The 9,808-nt window shown below is 37.8% G+C and overlaps 1 pseudogene; it reads left to right on the forward strand.

The window, feature by feature from the left end:
- The first annotated feature begins 245 nt into the window (after window positions 1–245).
- Window positions 246–1,903, forward strand: LOC140627274 (uncharacterized; annotated as a pseudogene).
- Window positions 1,904–9,808: the final 7,905 nt, after the last annotated feature.

Consider the following 9,808-nt stretch of genomic DNA (forward strand, 5'->3'; position numbering starts at 1 on the left):
AAAAATGAAAATATTAATTTGAAAAGATATATCAAATACTCTGTTTATTCCACCATTATTTGCAATAGTGAAGATATAGAAGCAAACCAAGTGTCCATTTACAAATGAATGAACATATATATGTGTAGATGGCTTTTAAAATGCTTAGGAATGTTCCCTCTGGCCTGCACTCCGCCTCGGCCGCACCGCCGCGTGCTCGCCTCGCTGCTCTCGCCGCAGTAGCAGGGCCCCCAGCCGCCGCCACCATGGACGCCATCAAGAAGATGCAGATGCTCAAGCTGGACAAGAAGAATGCCTTGGATCGAGCCAAGCAGGCGGAGGCCGATAAGAAGGCTGCGGAGGACAGGAGCAAGAGCTGGAAGATGAGCTGGTGTCGCTGCAAAAGAAACTCAAGGGCACCGAAGATGAACTGGACAAATACTCCGAGGCTGTAAAGATGCCCAGGAGAAGTTGGAGCTGGCGGAGAAAAAGGCCACTGACGCTGAAGCCGATGTACCTTCTCTGAACAGACGCATCCAGCTGGTTGAGGAAGAGTTGGATCGTGCCCAGGAGCGACTGACAACAGCTTTGCAGAAGCTGGAGGAGGCTGAGAAGGCAGTGGACGAGAGCAAGAGAGGCATGAAAGTCATTGAAAGCCGAGCCCAAAAGGATGAGGAGAAAATGGAAATTCAGGAGATTCAACTGAAAGAGGCCAAGCACATTGCTGAAGATGCCAACCGCAAGTATGAAGAGGTGGCCCATAAGCTGGTCATCATTGAGAGCGACCTGGAACGCGTGGAAGAACGGGCTGAGCTCTCAGAAAGCCAAGTTCGACAGCTGGAAGAACAATTAAGAATAATGGATCAGACCTTGAAAGCATTAATGGCTGCAGAGGATAAGTACTCGCAGAAGGAAGACAAATATGAGGAAGAGATCAAGGTTCTCTCTGACAAGCTGAAGGAGGCCGAGACTCGGGCTGAGTTTGCGGAGAGGTCAATAACTAAATCGGAGAAAAGCATTGATGACTTAGAAAAGAAAGTGGCTCATGCCAAAGAAGAAAACCTTAGTATGCATCAGATGCTGGATCAGACTTTACTGGAGTTAAACAACATGTGAAAACCTCCTTACTGCGACCACATTCTTTCATGTTGTTTTGTTGGTTGTTTTGTTTTGTTTTGTTTTGTAACACCATGCTTACCATGAACCCCCCTTAAACACATTTTTATTTATTTTTACACTGTCACAGAAAACTTCCACAAGATACCAGCTAGATCAGGGGATGGGGAAAACACACACACACACACACACACACACACACACACACACAAAGGCAAGCCCGTGGCAGGGCCGTAATGACTTAAATGTGCCATTTCCCAGGTTGACGTTGCCACACTTCATAGAGAGTTTTGCAACACCGCGTACTCCGCCAGTCTAGCAATCCTCACTAAAGCAGAAAGATTTCCACTCAAAGTGCCAACGATGTATTCAACAGGCAGATTAATGTTGAAAATGCAATCAGATGTGGTTTGGTGCTACTTTAAACAAAAAGTCCCACTGTGGTCTTTCGCTCAATATTGTTCAATTTAGAATTCTGTCCAACACTAATTTATTTTGTCTTGAGTTTTACTACAAGATGAGACTGTGGGTTCTGTATGCCCGAATTCACTAAAGCCAAGGGTTTGTAAAGCACGCTGCTCCTGTAAGACTTCTAGCCTCCTCATTGGCACATTTGCGACTCATTACAACTTATAGGATAGCATTCTATGTGGATTTCCACTCTCCATTTCTCTATGTTAAAGTGAAAGATTTAGGCACAATGTACAATTGGTAAAGAAGAAACATTTTCATAAGAGTTATAACTATATGTACACATTGTATAATGGTATGGAATAAAATGAACATTGTAGGACATTTATTAAAAAAAAAAAAGGAATGTTCCCTCTATCCCTATATTCTCAAGAGTTTTGATCAGGAATGGATGCTGTATTTTGTCAAATGCTTTCTCTGTATCTATTAACAGGATCATATGGTTCTTGTTTTTTCTCTTGCTGATATGATCAGTCCTATTGATTGCTTTATGAGTGTTGAACCAGCCTTGCATCCCAGGGATAAATCCCACTTGGTCATGGTGAATAATCATCTTCATGTACTGTTGGATCCTATTGGCTAGTATCTTGTTGAGAATTTTTGCATCTGTGTTCATCAGGGATATTGGTCTATAATTCTCCTTTTTGGTGGGGTCTTTGTCTGGTTTTGGAATTAAGGTCATGCTGGCCTCATACAATGAGTTTGTGTTTTTTTTGTTTTGTTTTGTTTTTTTTTCATACAACAAGTTTGGAAGTACTCCATCTCTTTCTATCTTTCCAAACAGCTTTAGTAGAATAGGTATGGTTTCTTCTTTAAACGTTTGATAGAATTCCCCTGGGAAGCCATCTGGCCTTGAACTTTTGTGTCTTGGGAGGTTTTTGATGACTGCTTCAATTTCCTCCCTGGTTATTGGCCTGTTCAGGTTTTCTATTTCTTCCTGTTCCAGTTTTGGTAATTTGTGATTTTCCAGAAATGTATCCATTTCTTCTAGATTGCCTAATTTATTGGCATATAGCTGCTCATATTAAGTTTTTAAAATCGTTGGTATTTCCTCGGTGTTGGTGGTTATTTCTCCTTTTCATGATTTTATTAACTTGAGTCTTTTCTCTCTTCTTTTTAATAAGGCTGGCTAATGGTTTATCTATCCTATTAATTCTTTCAAAGAACCAACTCCTGGTTTTGTTGATCTGTTCCACAGTGCTTCTGGTCTCTATTTCATTGAGTTCTGCTTGAATCTTTCTTAACTCTCTTCTTCTGCTGGGTGAAGGTTTTATTTGCTATTCCTTCTCCAGCTCCTTTAGGTGCAAGGTGAGCTTTTGTATTTGAGTTCTCTCCAGTTTTTGGATGGATGCTTGTATTTTGATGTATTTCACCCTCAGGACTGCTTTTGCTGTATCCCAAAGATTTTGAATGGTTGTATCTTCATTCTCATTAGTTTCCATGAATCTTTTTAATTCTTCCCTAATTTCTTGGTTGACCCTTTTATCTTTTAGCAGGATGGTCTTTAACCTCCACGTATTTGAAATCCTTCCAAACTTCTTCTTGTGGTTTAGTTCTAGTTTCAAAGCATTATGGTCTGAAGATATGCAGGGTACAATCCCAATCATTTGGTACCAGTTAAGACCTGATTTGTGGCCCAGTATGTGGTCTATTTTGGAGAAAGTTCCATGTGGACTTGAGAAGAATGTGCATTCAGTTGTTTTTGGATATAAAGTTCTGTAAATATCTGTGAAATCCATCTGGTCCAGTGTATCATTTAATGCTCTTGTTTCTTTGGAGATATTGTGCTTAGAATATCTACCAATTGTAGAAAGTGCCATGTTCAAGTCTCCAAGTATAAGTGTATTATTATCTAAGTATGTCTTAACTTTGGTTATTAATTGATTTATATACTTGGCAGCTTCCGCATGCGGAGCATAAATATTCATGATTTTTAGGTCCTCTGGTTGGATAGATCCTTTAAATATGATATAGTGTCCCTCTTCATCTCTTGCTACAGTCTTTGGGATAAACTTTAATTTATCTCATATGAGGATAGCTATCCCTGCTTTCTTTTGAGGACCATTTGAATGGAAAATGGTTCTCCAACCTTTTATTTTCAGGCTGTAGGTGTCCTTACGTCTAAAATGAGTCTCTTGTAGACAGCAATTAGATGGGTCTTGCTTTTTTATCCAGTCTGAAACCCTGCGCCTTTTCATGGGGTCATTAAGCCCATTCACGTTCAGAGTTACTACTGAAAGATATGAATTTAGTGTCATCATGATATCTAGTCAGTCCCTGTTTTTGTGGATTATTTCCTTGGACATCCTCTTTCTTTTACAGAGTCCCCCTTAATATTTCTTGCAAAGCTGGTTTTGGTGGTCACATATTCTTTCAATTCCTGCCTACCTCGGAAGCTCTTTATATCTCCTTCTATTCTCAATGAGAGCCTTGCAGGATAGAGTATTCTTGGCTGCAGGTTCTTGTCATTTAGGACCCTGAATATATCCTGCCAGCCCCTTCTGGCCTGCCAGGTCTCTGTGGAGAGATCTGCTGCTAATCTAATATTTCTCTCCATATAAGTTAGGAATCACTTATCTCTTGCTGCTTTATGGATTTTATCTTTGGAATTTCCAAGTTTCACTATTAAATGTTGAGTTTTTGGATGAATTTTATTGATGTTAGGGGGGATCTCTCTACCTCTTGGATCTGAATGCCTGTTTCCCTCCCCACGTTAGGGAAGTTCTCAGCTATGATTTGTTCAAATACACTTTCTGGTTCTCTGTTCATTTCAGTGCCCTCTGGAATCTCAATTACATGTAGATTTTTCCTTCTGAGGCTGTCATTTATTTCCCTTAACCTTTCCTCATGATCTTTTAATTGTTTTTCTCTTTTTTCCTCTGCTTCCTTTCTTGTTATCAACTTGCCATCTATGTCACTCGCTCTTTCTTCCACCTCATCAACCCCTCATCATTAGGACCTCCAGTTTGGATTGTATATTATTTAATTGATTTTTAATTTTGGCCTGATTAGACCTACATTCTGCAGTCATGAAGTGTCTAGAGTCCTTTATGCTTTTTTCCAGAGCCACCAGTAATTTTATGTTTGTGCTTCTGAATTGGCTTTCTTACTTTGAGTTATAATCCAAATCTGTAACTCGGTGGCACAGAGTACTATTTCTGATTCTTCTTTTGTGGTGGGTTTTTCTTTCTAGTAATTTTGCCTAGTGCAGAGTTGGCTGTAAGTGCAGGTTGAGTCCAGAATATCAACCATGATCTAAGTAAATTTCACCCTAGATTTTTCTGAGGAGGTCAGAGACCAGAAATGAAATACAAAGATCAGAACGAAATAAAACAAAAGGACCACTAAAGTGAAAAACAAATTTTAAAACAATGTAGTGAAAAATGAAGGGCAAGAATCCCAAAGAAGAAGAAAAAAAAACAAAATAGAAAAAAAGAAGAGTGAAAAGCAAAAGTAGAGAGGGAAAAAAGTAAAAAGAAGAAAAGAGGAGGAAAAAGGGGGGACTGGGAGATGGTGGTGATGACAAAGTTGTAGTGGAGGGAGAAAGTCGTCTACCTGAGAGCTCCTAGTGCATGATCCTCTTGGTTCTGAGTATATTAAGTTCTGTATGTTAGAAGATGCTCAGTCCCAAATTTTTTCTAATATTTTATTTATTCATAGAGACACAGAGAGAGAGAGGCAGAGACAGAGGCAGAGGGAGAAGCAGGCTCCACGCAGGGAGCCCGACATGGGACTGGATCCGGGTCTCCGGGATCACGACCTGGACTGTTTAGCACCGAGGTCGGTGCTAAACAACTGGGCCACCCGGGCTGCCCCCAAATTTATATAAACCAGAAATACTTGTAGAGAGCCTCAACTCTGACCACCAAAACATAAATGAGATAAAATAGTGGGACAGAATGGGAATGCAGAGAGAATATAATATCACACAATGAGCCAGTACGGTATACCACTTGGTTCTGTGTGCATGCTGTTAATGTTTTAGAAGGTATTAACTTCCGCCATGGTAGAACAAAATGAGGCAGGAAAACAAAACACACACACACACAAATACATATCTCGTATATCTCCCAAAATTAATTTGAGTATGTTGAAGGTAATCTAGAGTGGAAAATATATCTAAGACTTGTAATTTTAGAAATATAAAGTCAGGGGAGCCCGGATGGCTCAGGGGTTTAGCGCCACCTTCAGCCCAGGGCGTTATCCTGGAGTCCTGGGATCGAGTCCCATGTTGAGCTCCCTGCATAGAGTCTGCTTCTCCCTCTGCGTCTGTCTCTGCCTCTCTCTCTCTCTCTCTCTCTCTCTCTCTCTCTCTCTGTGTGTGTGTGTGATGAATAAATAAATAAAATCTTTTAAAAAAGAAATATGAAAGTCAAAAAGGAAGAAACTTGCTAGAAGCGAAAACCCTTCTTTCTGTAGCATTCCAGCTATTCTCTCTTTAAATATCAGGTCAAATTCGTAGGTGTTCAGGATGAGTTGAAAGTTATCTAGGTAAGTTGTTGGGGCCAGGTGAGTTAAAGACCCCTACTCCTCCGCCATCTTGCCCCGCCTCCTGATGGATTTCTTTTTAACTCAAAAGAAATAATGTAGGGGTTCCTGTGTGGCTCAGTCTATTAAGGATCCGACTCTTGATATCATCTCAGGTTTTGATATCAGGATCGTGAGTTCAAGCCCCATGTTGAGCTCCACACCCAGCATGGAGCCTACTTGAAAAGAAATAAATAAAATAAGCAGATTATATTTCTAAATTTAAAACATGATAGTGCCATTTTTATTCTAAAACAATCCATCTTAATCACTTAAAAGAAGTAATTTAGAGTCCAAAAAGAGGCTTGTTATTTCAGACCATATTGGTACAATATCCAAAAACATGGATTCAAGAAGTCAACTGTACAATTAGGAATTCACTGAGCACCAGAGTCACGGATTGGAAATCACTTTCTATAACTTGAGAAATGAATAAGCTGAAATTAATGAATACATGTGGAAGACAACAATAACTACCTGCAACAGAGACTGGCTAGGTGGTCAGTAAAAACTTTTTCTTTCTTCTTTATCTACCTGGACACACAAATAGAATAAATTTCCCACCCTGTTTTGCAATTCAGTGGCAGGGACTGAATTCCATTTGACAAGATATGAGTAAAAGGTATGTATCATTTCTAGAACAGTCCAATGAAAATCAATAAACAATCCTTTATGGTTTCCCCTTTCCTTGGCAATGTTGGCAATAAGTAATGAGTAACTAAACATTTTTCCTTTGTGGGTTCTGATTTATAAATATATATATATATATATATATATATATATATATATATATATACACACACACACACACAAATCCATGCTGATTTAAATATATATGTATATATTTATACATTTGTTTTGGAGGGGATCCCTGGGTGGCTCAGCAGTTTAGTGCCTGCCTTTGGCCCATGGCGTGATCCTGGAGTCCTGGGATCAAGTCCCACGTCCCACTCCCAGCATGTAGCCTGCTTCTCCCTCTGCCTGTGTCTCTGCCTCTCTCTCTCTCTCTCTCTCTGTCTATCATGAATAAATAAAATCTTAAAAATAATAAAAAGATTTGTTTTTGAATCACAAAATACAAGGATTAGGTTTAAACAATCAATCCAGAATAAGTACTTAGTAGTTACTCAATATAGCACATTGTTTGACCTTCCTTGAGCAGATTTCATCATATGACTACCCAGAAATTAAAATTAACTTCCAATATCTAGCCACTACTACCTAAATTAAATCTAAAATCGCAACCCAGGACTTAAAATCTCTTCAAGTCTAAATTTCCTAATGTGTAAAATGTGGTTAATAAGGCCTATATGTTAGGGATAAAATGTATGTAAGACATCTAGCTCAGTATCTATGGCTCATTATTAGTGCCCACAGTGAATCAAATACATATTTTTAATCTCATCTACCAATTCTCTTGTACACATAAATATATCCTGTTACTCATACGTCAGTCAACCTATTCCTTAAATATACTCTAAAGGACTATTTCCTGAGTATCATTTGTAATATGCACTTTTAAGTTTTGCTATCATTGAATATCAGTTAAAAATATTATTTATTATTACAATTATATAAGAAAGTATCCATGTCTTAGAGATGCACAATGAAATATATAGTGGTTAAATAAGACGGGATGAGCACTGGGTGTTATTCTGTATGTTGGCAAATTGAACACCAATAAAGAATAAATTTATTATTTAAAAAAATAATAATATGATGTCTGAGATTTGTTTTAAAACACTTCAATAAAAAAAGGTTAAATAAAGCAAATGTGGCAAAATGTTAATAACTAATCTGAGTAACAGGTATTTATGGGTTCCTTATACTATTATTTCTACTTTTGTGTATGTTTAAAATATCCATAATAAAAAAGATATGTATTTTTTAAAGATTTTATTTATATATTCACGAGACACACAGAGAGAGGCAGAGACATAGGCAGAGGGAGAAGCAGGCTCCTCACAAGGAGCCCAATGCAGGACTCAATCCCAGAGTCGGGATCACAACCTGAACCAAAGGCAGACATTCAACCGCTGAGCCACCCAGGCATCCCAAAAAAAGATAATTTAAAATAAATGCACCATTGATGTGAGATGGGCAGGTAAGCAAGTGTCCTTAAGTTCATAATCTTATCCAGGATGAAGAGGCAATCAACTTATTTCAATGGATGCCAGGGGCTGGAGGCAGAAAGAATTCCCTTGTTTATCTTCCCTACACCAAATGACAACATATAGGCCTTTAGTGACTTTGTGGAAGAAAAATGACCTTAAGATTGACAAACTTTATAGAAGCCTTGTTTCCCTTAATAAATATTTAATTAAAAAATAGCCAAAAACATGGGAATTTTCAATAATTTGATTTTTATTTTAAACATTATCCAAATTCTCAGAATTGTATAAATTTGGCCAGATTTTTGTGTAAACCGAAAGGACATCAGAAGAATCCTAAATCAAGGAGAAGCATGGTGAGTATTTTAAAACTGTTTTCTAGAAGAAAGCATCCTGTGCAGGGTATATCTAGGACAAAGGAAACCTTACAGAATGATGTCTTGGTGGGTGTTCTTAGTGCAAAAGGAAGGATAGTAAGTAAATTAATAAATTATCTTTACATACATAGAGGATTTTTCAATCGGGTAAAGCACATTATTTAGTGCCTTGTTTTTTCACCACATAAACACAATTTTTGTATTAGACTTCTGAGATAACTTCCAGTTGCAAAAGCTTATTCTTCTTTAAGTTAAGGCATTTTTGTTTCCTTTATGCTCTTTTCAATGTAAAGACCAACCAGTAATAATCTATTAGAGGAGCTTCCAGTGATTTATCCTGAAAAACTTATATGAGTTTCAGAAAGACAGAGTAAAGCCTTAAAAAAAACCCTACAAAACACTTGAGGGAAATGTACCAGCCAAATCTCAGTTCATAGGAAGGTTAAGAAATTAAAGCATAATTATGAAACTGAACATTACAGTTATATACTTTTTTTTCTACTGCCCACCTGACATGTCTTTTTTTCAATAATAAATTTATTTTTTATTGGTGTTCAATTTGCCAACATACAGATATACTAAAATGATTATACTATAATCTTTTTTAAACAAGTCTGAGTTGCATATGGAACAAGGAGTCTCTTGCAGAGATAAGAAGGAAAAAGACAAAGAGAAATTACAAAAATTTTGAGGAGCTTAAATTAGTTCAGTACAACAATCCACACTAGGATGCTCTTACCTATGATTACTAAATACATTGATTCCTTACTCAAACTATTTGTCTCTATTCTAGCAAGGAGCTGAATCTAGAGTGGGATTTGGAAAAACAATGAGATTCATAACCAAAAGATATGAATCTGAATCCCAACACTACCATTATGTGATGGAGGGCCAATTACTTTATGATTCACTTAAATTTTTTAAGTAAGCTTTATGCCCAACGTGGGGATTGAACTCACAACCATGAGATCAAGAGTTGCATGCTCCACTGACTGAGCCAACTAGGTGCCCCAATTCAATCTTAATTTTTATAAAATGAAAACATACTTAAAGAAAATACAACTTATATACATATATAATTTATTTATTTATTTATTTTAGAGATTTATTTATTTTAGAGAGAGTGTGTGTGAGTGGGGACAGGGGTAGAGGGAAAGAGAGAATCTTCAGACTCCCCGCTGAGTGCTGATCCTGACTTGCCGCTCAATCTCAGGACATAGAGATCAT

This window comes from Canis lupus, chromosome X, assembly GCF_048164855.1.
Source record: "Canis lupus baileyi chromosome X, mCanLup2.hap1, whole genome shotgun sequence".
In the NCBI taxonomy this organism is placed as follows: Eukaryota; Metazoa; Chordata; class Mammalia; order Carnivora; family Canidae; genus Canis; species Canis lupus.